Here is a 14,509-nt window from a genome sequence, read left to right as displayed (position 1 = left end):
CTTCTACCAATAATATTTTCCTCATCGACACCTCTCCAGCTTTTTCTTTTCCCACCATATACGATAAATTGTTGAGGTAAATCGAGGTCCCGAATATCTTCTTGTCATCGGAACTGTAGTGTGAACCCGATGGATTCTTGTGCAACCTATCAGTCATTCTATCTTCACGGAACAAGTAAGCCCTAATTTTTCGATTTCAGATCACTAATTCAATATTCATGGATTTCCTAATCGTCTCAGTTTTCTATTGATTTTTTTTTTTTTTAAATTTTACTAGATTGATTTCAACGGGTTGCTATTCAGTCATGGATGGAAACTATTCAGCCATGGATGGAAGGATAAAGGTATTTCTTTTATTTGTCTTCAATTTGGTACTAAAGTTTTTTTTCATCGATTTTGCAGCTACATCAGTTCTTTTATATGTATTTAATTTTGGGCTTTAATGTTTTTTACCTGCGATTTTACAGGTTTACAGTCCGACCTCAGCACAGACTTCTTACATTCATGCTCAGGACTACAATTGCAACCGGCATCTTTATGCCCGTGACCAGTAGGTGGTTCGAATGATGTATGATCTTCACAAGAAGGTAGAAATGTATGCTACCTTCTCTATCTTTTCCCTCTTTGTTTTTTAGTTCTAAAAAGCTTATAAACTTTCTTCATAATCTCTGCTTTTTTGGCGTTTAATACAAAGGCATCATAAGGCATGCCCAGTTGAAGTAGCTCAATTTCACCCAGTCGATTAATGGAGTTCTTGCAGCATATAAACCCTGACACACAATAGTCTTTTCCAGAAGAAAAGGAAAAATGTAAAACATCTCAATTTTCAAATCACTTTTACCAAATATATAAGACTTTATGTTGTTAACCTCTATCTAATCTTCTTTCATGTTCAGTTATACATGGAGAAGACTACCCTGTATTTCATGAGTTATTCGAATTTTGCCAAATATATGATGTTGGAACAATCGGTAAGTTTTTGAAAGGGTATTATAGTCATTATTTATCAACATATCGTATTAGCACATGCTGCCAGATGTTGCATGCCGAATGAGAGTAACGAATCATGGAACTACTTTAGATTTTCCTAATGCTTATTAAAAATGGAATGGTATCACTGTAATTAATAATATTTTGGCTGTGGTCCTTGTGTTTTAGAACTATGACAGTTAAAATGGGCTTGAACCCTGTTTTGAACATTTGAGAAATGCTTTATCATTCTAATTAACTTTTACAAGATTCATGTGTTATAAATTTTTAGAAATGGTCTTTATGCATTTTTTACTTCTTACATTTGCAGTGATAAAACAGTGACTTTCACACTCAATACACTTACTGTTGAAAAAAAAATTAACAAGAGGTTTGATTATTCCTTCCAACATTCGGTGTTGTGTTACTTTAGTAAACTGTAAGCTTTGTTTTTGGTAAAATCATGAGTTCTGTAACTGGTTCTTTTGTTTTTTTGTGCAGTTATATGAAGTTCCTGTTTGGACCAAATTTGTAAAAAAAAAAATTAAAACTTAGGCCAAAACTGTAAAATTATATAGAATATGGTGTTAGTAGATTGCACATTTCCAATAATAGGATCAAGTCAAATTGTCCCATGTCAGAGTTGTGATTTTTTTTCATTAGAGATGGACAACCTGAATCTTGGTGGTCATAGAGAAATGGATTTTATCCATAGTCATGATTGGGAATGGGTTAATGTGATTAGAATTTAGAGAAGAATATGATTTAGAGTATTATGTTTTGTTGATTTTAGTTTAACCCTAAGAACATATTAATTAATAAGATGCATTTAGGAATCAATGATCACGGGATGGGTAAGGGAAGAGAAAGTTATTTGGTAGTCTAATGATTTGATTGTATAATTTTCATTCAATAAGATCATGTGACCAATGCGTTTATTCAATGTCATCAATGGTGGATCACATGCTTGCGTTTATTCAATGTCATCAATGGTGGATCACATGCTGGAAACAAGCTTGCTATTCAGGAATTCATGATTGAAGAAGACAAGGAAGGACTTGAGTTGCATAAAACAACCATTGGTCACGCTAGAGAAGTTGTGATTAGAATAGATGTTTCTATATGTAAATGTGGTAAGATTTGTAAATAACTCCTCATCCATGCATAAATAAATATTTAGTAACAGTAATAAAAGGCTATGAAATACCCTTTAACCCCCGCAACACGGGATTCTTCACTAGTTGTTTAATAATTTTCAAGAAAAAGATAAATAATATACAAAAAATCAATGGAAAAAGAGTAGAAAATCTTAAACCTTTGACCATCAGGTGCCGACACCACTCTTCTCACTATGGGGTTTCTCAGATCTTGCCATATTCTTGAATTGCTAAACGTTGCCACCGCTCCCCCTCCGCGACTCTGACCGTCTTGAGCACCTACCGGGCTCGGTTCACCTCTGCACCTTCCTTGTTTACTTGTAAGTCCTAATGGGTTGTGATGACCTGATAAGACATGTGAAAGATATGGTTGATAACATATTTATTGTAACGTCCGGAAAATTAAAACTAAAAATTTCGGTTTTAAATTAAGAAAATTATTATCCAAAACATCATCATAGAAATCATGGTGAATCAAAGTGTATCAATAACATCCCAATATATCAGAGTAATATAAAATACGGAACGAGGTGGTGTGTGCACTGTAATCATCCCAGACACTTCCCCTTTGAACCAGAAGTACCTAAAAACATAAACTGAAAACCGTAAGCATAAAGCTTAGTGAGTTCCCCAAAATACCAAATACCATACATATAAAACATATAATGGGCCTCGCCCGTCATCGGGCCCCACTCGACATCGAGCCCCGCTCGGTATACAGATCTTTCAGTCACCGGGCCCCACCCGGTATGCATATAAATATATAAACATATAAACACATAACACATGCAATAATCACAAAGATAAATAACATACAAAATGGTCATCGGGCCCTACCCGGTAAACATATGAACACATAACATATGCAAGAGTCACACAGACATTTAGCATCCTAAACATGACAAACCATGGGCCGGCATTAGTGCCTTCGATCCGCTAAACACAGTGAGGAAACTCACCTCTAGCTGCTGAAACACTTAAATGAATCTCGATCTGCTGGTCCGGAAAATCGCCACGCTAACATCACCAAAATAATATCCAATTAATAATTGGATCTCGATCTATAATCAAGAATCTAAGCTACTTGACCCATCTTTAAGGTAAAAGACCATTTTACCCTTTTTCTTACTTAGCCCAAATCCAAAGCCCAACCCAACTACTCAAAAGGCCCAATTTCCTAAATGGAAACCTGAAGCCCAATATGGACCAATCTTCCAATTGGTCCTAAAACCCATCATGGGCCTAAATCCAAGAGAGCTCAATATACTAGCAAAAGCCCAAATTAGAAATCTAATGGCCCAATAAGGCCCAACCTTAAAAGTCTAAATCATGACCCAATTTCGTGAATGTCAAGCCCAAGAGTCCAATTGCTGAGTATGCGGGACATACTCAGCTTGTACGCTTAGTGTACTCCTTCCGGGGCCAATACGCTAAGCGTACGAGCTGGGTACACCCAACGTACTCCCCAGACTACCAAACCACTCCATTAAGCACTTAATCAGTTAAGACCTCTTGCCAAACTCTCAGATCTGGTCCTAAAGGGTGACTTAATACATGAAGTTGGCAACTTTACACCCATGCACGACCTAATAGGACCCAACACTAAAAAAGAAGCTTAATAAGGCTCTTAATACTTGCATGAACCAATATCCTCCATAAAGTTTGCATTTTTATGAACAAGGGACCTCAATGGAGCTAAGATCTAACATCCATGGCTTCTGGAGTAGATCAAAAGCTCAACTTTAACTCAAAAGACTCAAAAATGCATAAATAACACCATAAAATGGATCTAGCACAAAGGACCTTCAAGGTGAGAGCTTTTTACCTCAAAAGGCTTGCTAAGGTGAAGATAACTCTGGATCTACAAGCACAAGCTATTCCCAAGTACCCTCCAAGTGTTCATCTTCTTCTTCTTCACCGCAAAACATCAAAAAACTCACTTTCAAGCTCAAATATCACCAAATACACTTAGGGTTTCGATATTAGGGCATAAGGTGATGGAGGCTGATCAATAAATGTACAAGAGGTCCTATAAGTTGTTTAAATAGGGTGCAAACCCTAAAAATTAGGGTTTGCCCCTGCACCACGTACACCATGCGTACTCCACGTATGCCCTGTGTACGTGGGTGGAACCCACGAACAGCTAATGGGCTAGTACGCTAAGCATACTCATAGAGTACGCCCCACGTTGTAACATCCCAAAATTCAAGCCCAAAAATTTCATTTTTTGATTAATTAATTCATAAAACATTCATTAGAAAATATTATATAAACACGTCATCTCAAAAACCAAGTATCGTGTTTAAAACCCACAACATAAACAAATGTCATATCAGAGTACAATCCCAGAAAACACCGTGCGGAAAATCATATGTATGTGTGTGATGCCATGCTACGCCGCCGGCTCCTTCCCCTTAGACGAAGAGGTACCTGAAACCAAAAACTGAAACCGTAAGCACAAAGCTTAGTGAGTTCCCCCATCATACCACATACCATACAATATCATCGGTATCTTTCAACCGGTAACCATTCATCGGTATCTTTCAACCGGTAACCATTCATCGGTATCTTTCAACCGGTAACTGGGGACTATTCCACCCCTTACCACTAGCATACAATACAAGATATAAGCATACAGTCAGGCATATCCGGGTACTGACCTACCCCTCGGTCCTAAGGACCACTATCAGGGAAACTATCCCTATCATGCACGTAACATATCATACAGATATAACTCATAAACAAACACATAACCAGACCAAGATAATTATCACAAAGACAATCATCTTCTAAATACTCCTCATTGGTGGGCCGGCATTGTGGCCGTAGACCCACCCCTACTGGAAGGTAACTCACCTCGTACAGGTAGCTGCTGATAATCTGTGCGGGAAACCTCCGTCCGCTGCTGCTCCGGAAATCCTCCGGCTACAAACCCCATAAACACTCAGTTAGAAGCTGATCTCTATACTTAGGGTAAAATGACCATTTACCCCCAACCAAGTCAAGTCAAAGTCAAAGTCAACTTCCAGTTGACCCGACTCGCCGAGTTGGGTCGTCAACTCGCCGAGTCCCTCACTCTCTACTCGTCCTCATCCGTGACCCTACTTGTCGAGTTGGGCCGTCAACTCGACGAGTTCTTCTCTCATTCGAACGCCCCATGAAAACTCATCCGACTCGCCGAGTTGATGAACAACTCGTTGAGTTGGCCTTTATCTGATGAACCAGATCTGTCCTCAACTCGCCGAGATGATGAACAACTCGCCGAGTTCTAAGGAGATTGCCTTGGACTCGCCGGGTCCGTTCATGCACTCGCCGAGTCTCATGAACTTCCAGCACAATGGCTTAGTCCAGAACGTTGGGTCACTCCCTAGGATCCCCTTAAGACCTTTCCACACTCGACTGGGTTCTTTTGACCCTCAACAGAAAAGGGGCAAAACCCTTAGACTCGCCGAGTTGGTCACATCCCCTCACTAAATTTTCGATTTCTGATGTACAACCCTTGATCAAAAGATAGATCTAAGCTTCCACAATCGATCTAGCACGTAAAGTTACAACCTTTACGTGCTTGCATGGGACTTTGAGCTTAAAAGGTCCTAAAACAAGCCCTTACAATGCATGGGGCCTTCTTTGAGTGCAAAAGCCACTCCTTTCTGCCTTGTAACCCCTCTAAGGACCTAGATCCGAAACATCAACCCCAAACCATGCTTGCAATCATGGTTGGTGACCAAAATGGCTTAGAAAAGCCCTAAAACTCCATGAAATGGGATCTATCAAAAGAACAAGCAAGTTATAGACTTTATACCTTCTGTAGACTGCAAATGATGCTCAAAACCGGATCCTTCTAGCCTCCTTCTGATCCTTCAAGCTTTTTCCTTCCTTCCTTGGGTCACAAAAGCATCAAAATCACTTCAAATGCCTTAGATTGCTTCAATAACGGCTAGGGTTTCAATGAGAGGTGTTTGGGAGCATAAAGGGGCGATGGAGGCTGCATAAGGTCGTTTAAATAAGGTGCAAACCCTTGAATTAGGGTTTTTGTCCAGACAGCACCTACTCGCCGAGTCCGGTCTCCGACTCGCCGAGTAGCTCATTAAACTCCCGTGTCCCCTCTCGCTTCTACTCGGCGAGTTGGTCCTTCAACTCGCCGAGTCCAAGGCCAAAAATGCAAAATATTTAAAGATTTAAATAAAAGAATACGTACCAAGAACCAGACGCTACAAATCTTCCCCACTTATTTTAGACTTCGTCCTCGAAGTCTGCTGCTCGTTCCTGAAACAGCTCGGGGTAATGCTCCATCATCTCGTCTACCGGCTCCCAAGTCCACTCCAACCCCTTCCGGTGCTGCCATTGCACCTTCACGAGTTCCACTCTCTTGTTCCTCAGATCCTTCGACTTCCGGTCGAGGATCGCTACAGGCCGCTCGATGTAATTCAGGCTGTCGTCAACCTGAATGTCCTCCAAAGGCACCACTGCGGTGTCGTCCACCAGGCACTTCCGCAGCTGCGAAACATGGAAAGTGCTGTGTATCTGTCTGAGCTCGGCCGGCAAATCCAACCTATACGCCACCTTGCCCACCCGAGCTAATACCCTGAACGGTCCAATGTACCTGGGGCCTAACTTGCCCCGCTTCCTGAATCGGGTGACACCTTTCCAAGGCGACACCTTCAGGAGAACCATATCCCCGACCTGGAACTCCAGGTCTGATCGACGCTTGTCGGCATAACTTTTCTGCCGACTCTGAGCAGTCTGAAGCCTGCTCCGAACCTGCTGAATCCTCTCGGTCGTCTCGAGCACCACTTCGGTGCTCCCCATCACTCTCTGTCCGACCTCGCCCCAACATATCGGGGTCCTGCACTTCCTCCCATACAACATCTCGAAGGGAGGACGGTCGATACTCGCATGATAGCTATTATTATACGAGAATTCCGCCAACGGAAGGTAGGTATCCCAGCTACCTCCAAAGTCTAAAACACACGCCCGCAGCATGTCCTCCAGAGTCTGGATGGTCCGCTCGCTCTGGCCATCCGTCTACGGGTGAAAGGCGGTGCTAAAATGCAGACGAGTACCCAGCTCGTCATGAAACTTCTTCCAGAACCTGGAAGTGAATCGCACATCCCTATCCGAAATCACCGAAACTGGCACTCCGTGCCGCGCCACCACCTCTCTGATGTAGATATCGGCCAATTTCTCGGCCGAGATGCCCTCCTGAATCGGGATAAAGTGGGCACTCTTGGTCAATCGATCGACGATGACCCAAATCGAATCCACTCCCCGCGCGGTCCTGGGAAGCTTGGTGATGAAATCCATCGTGATGTCTTCCCATTTCCACAGCGGGATATCCAACGGCTGCATCTTGCCGTGCGGTCTCTGGTGCTCGGCCTTGACCTTCCTGCAGGTCAAGCACCGCTCCACATACCATGCCACGTCCCGCTTCATGCAGGGCCACCAGTAATCGGGACGAAGATCCCTATACATCTTCGTCGCTCCGGGATGGATGGAAAATCGGGATTTGTGCGCCTCCTCCATCAGGACCTAGCGCACGCCTCCATGATAAGGGACCCACACCCTACGGTGAAGGGTCAATAACCCTCGGCTATCATAATCGAAGGAGGAAACCTGACCCACTATACGCTCACTCTTCCGATGTTCCTCCTTCATGGCCTCCTGTTGGGCCTCCCGAATCCGCTTCAAAAGCGGAGTCACCACTGTCATCCGCATGCAGATACCTCTGATCGGCGCCGCCTTGCGGCTAAGCGCGTCGGCCACCACGTTGGCCTTCCCCGGATGGTAAAGGATCTCACAGTCATAATCCTTTACCATGTCCAACCACCGACGCTGCCTCATGTTCAGATTCGGCTGATCCATGAGGTACCTCAAGCTCTTGTGGTCCGTGTAAATCATACAACGAACCCCATAGAGGTAATGTCGCCAAATCTTGAGGGCAAACACAACAGCCCCCAACTCCAAATCATGCGTCGGGTAGTTCGCGTCGTGAGGCTTCAGCTGCCTCGACGCGTAGGCGATGACATGCCCTCTCTGCATCAATACCGCGCCCAAACCTGCGATGGATGCATCGCAGTATACCACAAAATCCTCCATGCCCTCTGGTAGGGCTAAAATTGGCGCCTCGCACAATCTCTCTCTCAGCGTCTCGAATGCGGCCTGCTGCTCAGGTCCCCAACGATACACCACCGACTTCTTAGTCAGTCGGGTGAGCGAAACTGCTATCTTGGAGAAGTCCTGAATGAATCTCCGATAGTAGCCTACCAATCCTAGAAAGCTCCGAATCTCAGATGGAGACCTCGGAACCTCCCAACTCATCACGGCTTCCACTTTGGCCGGATCTACCGAAATCCCGTTCTGGTTGACAAGGTGCCCAAGAAACTGCACCTCGCGCAACCAGAACTCACACTTGGAGAACTTAGCATACAAGTTCTCCCACCTCAAAGTCTCCAGAACCTCCCGCAAATGCTCCTTATGCTGCTCTCGCGTCTTGGAGTAAACCAAGATATCATCAATAAATACTATCACCGACCGGTCTAACATCGGTCTACACACGCGGTTCATTAGGTCCATGAACGCGGCAGGAGCATTGGTGAGCCCGAATGGCATCACCACAAACTCATAATGGCCATAACGCGTCCGAAACGCAGTCTTCTGCACATCCTCCTCTCTGACCCTCATCTGATGATACCCCGAACGCAAATCAATCTTAGAGAACCAAGATGCTCCCTGTAGCTGGTCAAAGAGGTCATCAATCCTCGGGAGTGGGTAGCGGTTCTTCACCGTTACCTTATCCAGCTCCCGATAATCTATACACATCCGGTGCGACCCGTCCTTCTTTTTCACAAACAGAATCGGGGCTCCCCAGGGTGAACTGCTCAGTCGAATGAAGCCCTTGTCTAACAGCTCCTGAAGCTGTGTAGACAACTCCTGCATCTCAGGAGGAGCCAACCGATACGGTGTCTTGGCTATCAGAGCCGCACCAGGGACTAGGTCGATCCTGAACTCCACCTGTCGCTCCGGAGGTATCCCAGGCAACTGTTCGGGGAATACGTCCGCAAACTCTCGTACCACGGGCACATCGTCCACCGTAGTCCTACCCGCCTCCCGGGTATCCATAACATAGGCGACATAACCTGCGCAACCCTGCTGAAGGTAACGCCTAGCTCTCGCTGCTGAACATAACGCTGGTCCTCGCTGTGGCCTCTCGCCCTGAATCACCAGCTCTCCCCCACTTGGGGTCCTGATCCGAACCAACTGCTGCGCGCAGTCGATCACTGCCCCATTGGGGCTCAACCAATCCATGCCAATAATGACCTTGTTTCCCCGCAAAGGTATGGGAACTAAATCCACCAGGTAGCGCTCCACGAATAACCTCATCACACAATCTCGGAACACCGTCGACGCTCGCACCGAACGGTCGTCTGCAATCTCTACCTCTAGAGGGAAATCCAACATGCTCGAAGACTCGGAAAATTTCTTGCTGAGCGCAAGAGAAACAAACGATCGGGTAGTGCCCGAATCAAACAACACCTGAACCGGGATGCCGTTCACATGGAACGATCCTAAATAGAGCACATATCAATAACACAAACATCATCAAATAAATCAGAGGGAAAGAATCATACCGGTCACCACATCAGGTGCAGCGTGTGCCTCCTCGGCTGTCAGCTGAAATGCTCGGCTCCGCACCACTGGAGCCTCTGCCTTGACCTTCCGGCCATCTGTAACCCGCGCGGTCCCTGAGACCGGCGCCGCTGCTGGCGCTGCTGTCAATCTCGGGCAGTTGGCCTTTTGTGGCCCCTCTGATTGCAGTGAAAGCAAATCAGGTCTGTCATCTGTACTGTGGGGGCGGGGGCAGTACAATCCCTGCCAAAATGACCAATCTTGCCGCACTTATAGCAGCCCGAACCCGACCCAGTGCGACAAGCCCCCTCGTGTGACCGACCGCATTTCCCACAGCGGTCCCGTCCTGCCTGGCCTTTCGGCCTACCATCAGATCCCTTGGGCTTCTTCCCCGAAGCCCCAGTCGTCAGCCCATCTACCGCCTTCCTCTTCTGGATGTGCTCCAGATCAATCTCCCTCTCCCTAGCCCTGGCTACCATGGAATCCATGGTAGGGCAAGCCGAAAAACTAACATGCTCCCGAATGTCATCTCGTAGCATGTCGTGGTAGCGGGTCCTCCTCATATCCTCATCTCCGCATACTGGGGCACCAACAATGCCCTCTCCCGGAACTTAGCGGTGATCTCCGCCACAGTCTCCGTAGTCTGCCTCATATCCAAGAACTCCCTGGCCAGCCGCTGAAGCTCCACAGCTGGCGCAAACTCCGCCTTGAATCTGGTCACAAAGTCCGACCAGGTCATAGCCTCAACCGCCGAGGTTCCCAATGAGTCACTAACAGACTCCCACCAATCTCGGGCCCTGTCTCACAAGCAACCTGCTGCATACCTCACCTTCGACCCCTCCGGGCAGAAGCTCGTCAGCTGCGTAGACTCAATGTCTGCGATCCATCTCCGGGCAGCAATGGGGTCTTTCACCCCATGAAAATCCGACGCACCACTCCCACGAAAGTCCTTGAAGGACAGTGTGCGTGTACCCACCTGGCTAGACGCCATATCACTCCTGAATGCTCGGAGGCGATCCTCCATCAGCTCAACAATCCCCTCCTTGGTCGACCCGAAGATGATAGGGGTCGACTCAAGGATGCCTCTCGTGATCTCAGACGCGATGAACTCGCGCAACCCGTCATCAACATGCTCGGATCCTGCACCCGAGCCTGAACCCGATCCTGATCCTGATCCGGAACCTCCTGCTCCATGTCGTGTGGTCACCATGCTGAAAATACACGCATAAACGTCAGGATCATACATATACTCGAGAGATCTAGCACCCTCTCCAAGGTCCCTGGTTCCATCTAGGCCTTCCTTGATTCGTGTACGGGTCCTCTGCTTTCAGTAGTACGGGCCCATACTACCTTCCACATCTACCTGTACTTTCCTCAAGGATTGCTTCGGCTTCGCCAAGTCCCTTTACCGATACCCTTTCCACTGACCTCATCCTAGGCTTCCCTAGGGCACTCTCCGACCTACTCTCCGCCATCAGCTACATTAGGAGTCCCTACTACCTCCCCCTAACTAACTTGCAAATACTGTTACATATCCGCTTCTTAGTTAGTTGGAAATGGCCAGGACCCCCATAGCACAAAGCAACCAGCATTCGTGCATCAAGCAACCAAACCAGGCATAACCTATACAGGCCATCCTACTGCTGACTAAACAGTCCTAACATACAGCTCATACAACAGGCATATAAGGCATCCTCCTAGATCCTTAGCCCTAACTAGCATGCAATTATCAGAATCATATATCAGGCACTCAAGGCATCTTCCTAGATCCTTAGTCCTATTCTAGCATGCAATTCCGAATCAAAACCATATAGCATAACATAACAAGTATGGGTATCTTGGGGAACTTACTTGAGCCCGGCCGTCGCATGCATCACACGCCTTGTTTTTCTTAAAACCCTTCCGTTTAGACTTTCAGAAAACCATTTTATTGTACAACTCTTTTAGCCCCTCAGTTTGAGTCCAGACACCCCCGAGGGTGTGTCCGAATCCCTCAAACCAGGACTCTGATACCAACTTGTAACATCCCAAAATTCAAGCCCAAAAATTTCATTTTTTGATTAATTAATTCATAAAACATTCATTAGAAAATATTATATAAACACGTCATCTCAAAAACCAAGTATCGTGTTTAAAATCCACAACATAAACAAATGTCATATCAGAGTACAATCCCAGAAAACACCGTGCGGAAAATCATATGTATGTGTGTGATGCCATGCTACGCCGCCGGCTCCTTCCCCTTAGACGAAGAGGTACCTGAAAGCAAAAACTGAAACCGTAAGCACAAAGCTTAGTGAGTTCCCCCATCATACCACATACCATACAATATCATCGATATCTTTCAACCGGTAACCATTCATCGGTATCTTTCAACCGGTAACTGGGGACTATTCCACCCCTACCACTAGCATACAATACAAGATATAAGCATACAGTCAGGCATATCCGGGTACTGACCTACCCCTCGGTCCTAAGGACCACTATCAGGGAAACTATCCCTATCATGCACGTAACATATCATACAGATATAACTCATAACCAAACACATAACCAGACCAAGATAATTATCACAAAGACAATCATCTTCTAAATACTCCTCATTGGTGGGCCGGCATTGTGGCCGTAGACCCACCCCTACTGGAAGGTAACTCACCTCGTACAGGTAGCTGCTGATAATCTGTGCGGGAAACCTCCGTCCGCTGCTGCTCCGGAAATCCTCCGGCTACAAACCCCATAAACACTCAGTTAGAAGCTGATCTCTATACTTAGGGTAAAATGACCATTTACCCCCAACCAAGTCAAGTCAAAGTCAAAGTCAACTTCCAGTTGACCCGACTCGCCGAGTTGGGTCGTCAACTCGCCGAGTCCCTCACTCTCTACTCGTCCTCATCCGTGACCCTACTTGTCGAGTTGGGCCGTCAACTCGACGAGTTCTTCTCTCATTCGAACGCCCCATGAAAACTCATCCGACTCGCCGAGTTGATGAACAACTCGTTGAGTTGGCCTTTATCTGATGAACCAGATCTGTCCTCAACTCGCCGAGATGATGAACAACTCGCCGAGTTCTAAGGAGATTGCCTTGGACTCGCCGGGTCCGTTCATGCACTCGCCGAGTCTCATGAACTTCCAGCACAATGGCTTAGTCCAGAACGTTGGGTCACTCCCTAGGATCCCCTTAAGACCTTTCCACACTCGACTGGGTTCTTTTGACCCTCAACAGAAAAGGGGCAAAACCCTTAGACTCGCCGAGTTGGTCACATCCCCTCACTAAATTTTCGATTTCTGATGTACAACCCTTGATCAAAAGATAGATCTAAGCTTCCACAATCGATCTAGCACGTAAAGTTACAACCTTTACGTGCTTGCATGGGACTTTGAGCTTAAAAGGTCCTAAAACAAGCCCTTACAATGCATGGGGCCTTCTTTGAGTGCAAAAGCCACTCCTTTCTGCCTTGTAACCCCTCTAAGGACCTAGATCCGAAACATCAACCCCAAACCATGCTTGCAATCATGGTTGGTGACCAAAATGGCTTAGAAAAGCCCTAAAACTCCATGAAATGGGATCTATCAAAAGAACAAGCAAGTTATAGACTTTATACCTTCTGTAGACTGCAAATGATGCTCAAAACCGGATCCTTCTAGCCTCCTTCTGATCCTTCAAGCTTTTTCCTTCCTTCCTTGGGTCACAAAAGCATCAAAATCACTTCAAATGCCTTAGATTGCTTCAATAACGGCTAGGGTTTCAATGAGAGGTGTTTGGGAGCATAAAGGGGCGATGGAGGCTGCATAAGGTCGTTTAAATAAGGTGCAAACCCTTGAATTAGGGTTTTTGTCCAGACAGCACCTACTCGCCGAGTCCGGTCTCCGACTCGCCGAGTAGCTCATTAAACTCCCGTGTCCCCTCTCGCTTCTACTCAGCGAGTTGGTCCTTCAACTCGCCGAGTCCAAGGCCAAAAATGCAAAATATTTAAAGATTTAAATAAAAGAATACGTACCAAGAACCAGGCGCTACACACGTACTAGCTAGGGACCAAAATGTTAACAATTTGCATTAAAGGGGCTAAAAGGAAACATACCAAATTGTGAATGTTACAATTCTCGCCTACTTGAATCAGACTTCGTCCTCGAAGTCCACTACCCCAAACAACTTTGGGTAGTGCTCCCTCATCTCGTCCTTCGGATCCCACATCCATTCAGAACCCTTGCGGTGGTGCCACTGAACTTTCACCAACTGAACAACCTTGATCCTCAAGGTTTTCGTCTTCCGGTCAAGAATCGCCACCGGTCTCTCGATATAATTCAAGCGATCATCCACCTAAATATCCTCTAATGGGACCACTGCAGAATCCTCCACTAAACATTTCCGCAACTGAGAGACATGGAAAATGTTATGGATCTGACTAAGCTGATGGGTTTTGAGCATTCTAACACTCCTATGGTGTACATGCAACCCTAGAAACCTTGGATCTATGTTTTCTCTAATATTCATGCAAATTTGATTTTTCCAAGGTTCTTATCCTAACTAGCATGTCATGGGGTACTTGTAATATAAAACTAGTAGAATGACATACCTTTCTTGTAGCTTGGATTCGTTAAGACCTTGTGAGCCTAGCACCCCAAATGTGATGCCTCAAATGTTTCACACAACACCACAACTCTTGGAATAACTTGAGAGAAGAACACTTGATCACAAAATCGGCTAGCCCTCCTTGACTTGTAATAGTGGTCGATTTTGCTCCATATGAGGTTGCTTA

At 45.8% G+C, this 14,509-nt stretch overlaps 1 long non-coding RNA gene across 4 annotated transcripts; it reads left to right on the top strand.

The window, feature by feature from the left end:
- LOC145159649 (uncharacterized) lies at window positions 1-2,192 on the top strand. Of its 4 annotated transcripts, XR_013737832.1 has the most exons (7): window positions 1-175; window positions 278-344; window positions 468-595; window positions 695-809; window positions 897-971; window positions 1,301-1,360; window positions 1,471-2,192. It is a non-coding gene; the product is annotated as an uncharacterized LOC145159649 (long non-coding RNA). The 4 variants fall into 4 exon arrangements; XR_013737833.1 differs by lacking the exon at window positions 1,301-1,360; XR_013737830.1 differs by having other exon boundaries at window positions 2-175; window positions 1,301-2,192.
- Window positions 2,193-14,509: the final 12,317 nt, after the last annotated feature.

The sequence above is a fragment of the Lactuca virosa genome, chromosome 2, assembly GCF_052849685.1.
Source record: "Lactuca virosa cultivar CGN04683 chromosome 2, Lactuca_virosa_CGN04683_v6, whole genome shotgun sequence".
Taxonomy (NCBI): Eukaryota; Viridiplantae; Streptophyta; class Magnoliopsida; order Asterales; family Asteraceae; genus Lactuca; species Lactuca virosa.
Note: the sequence above shows the minus strand (reverse complement) of the source record. Positions and strands in the feature narration are given on the sequence as shown.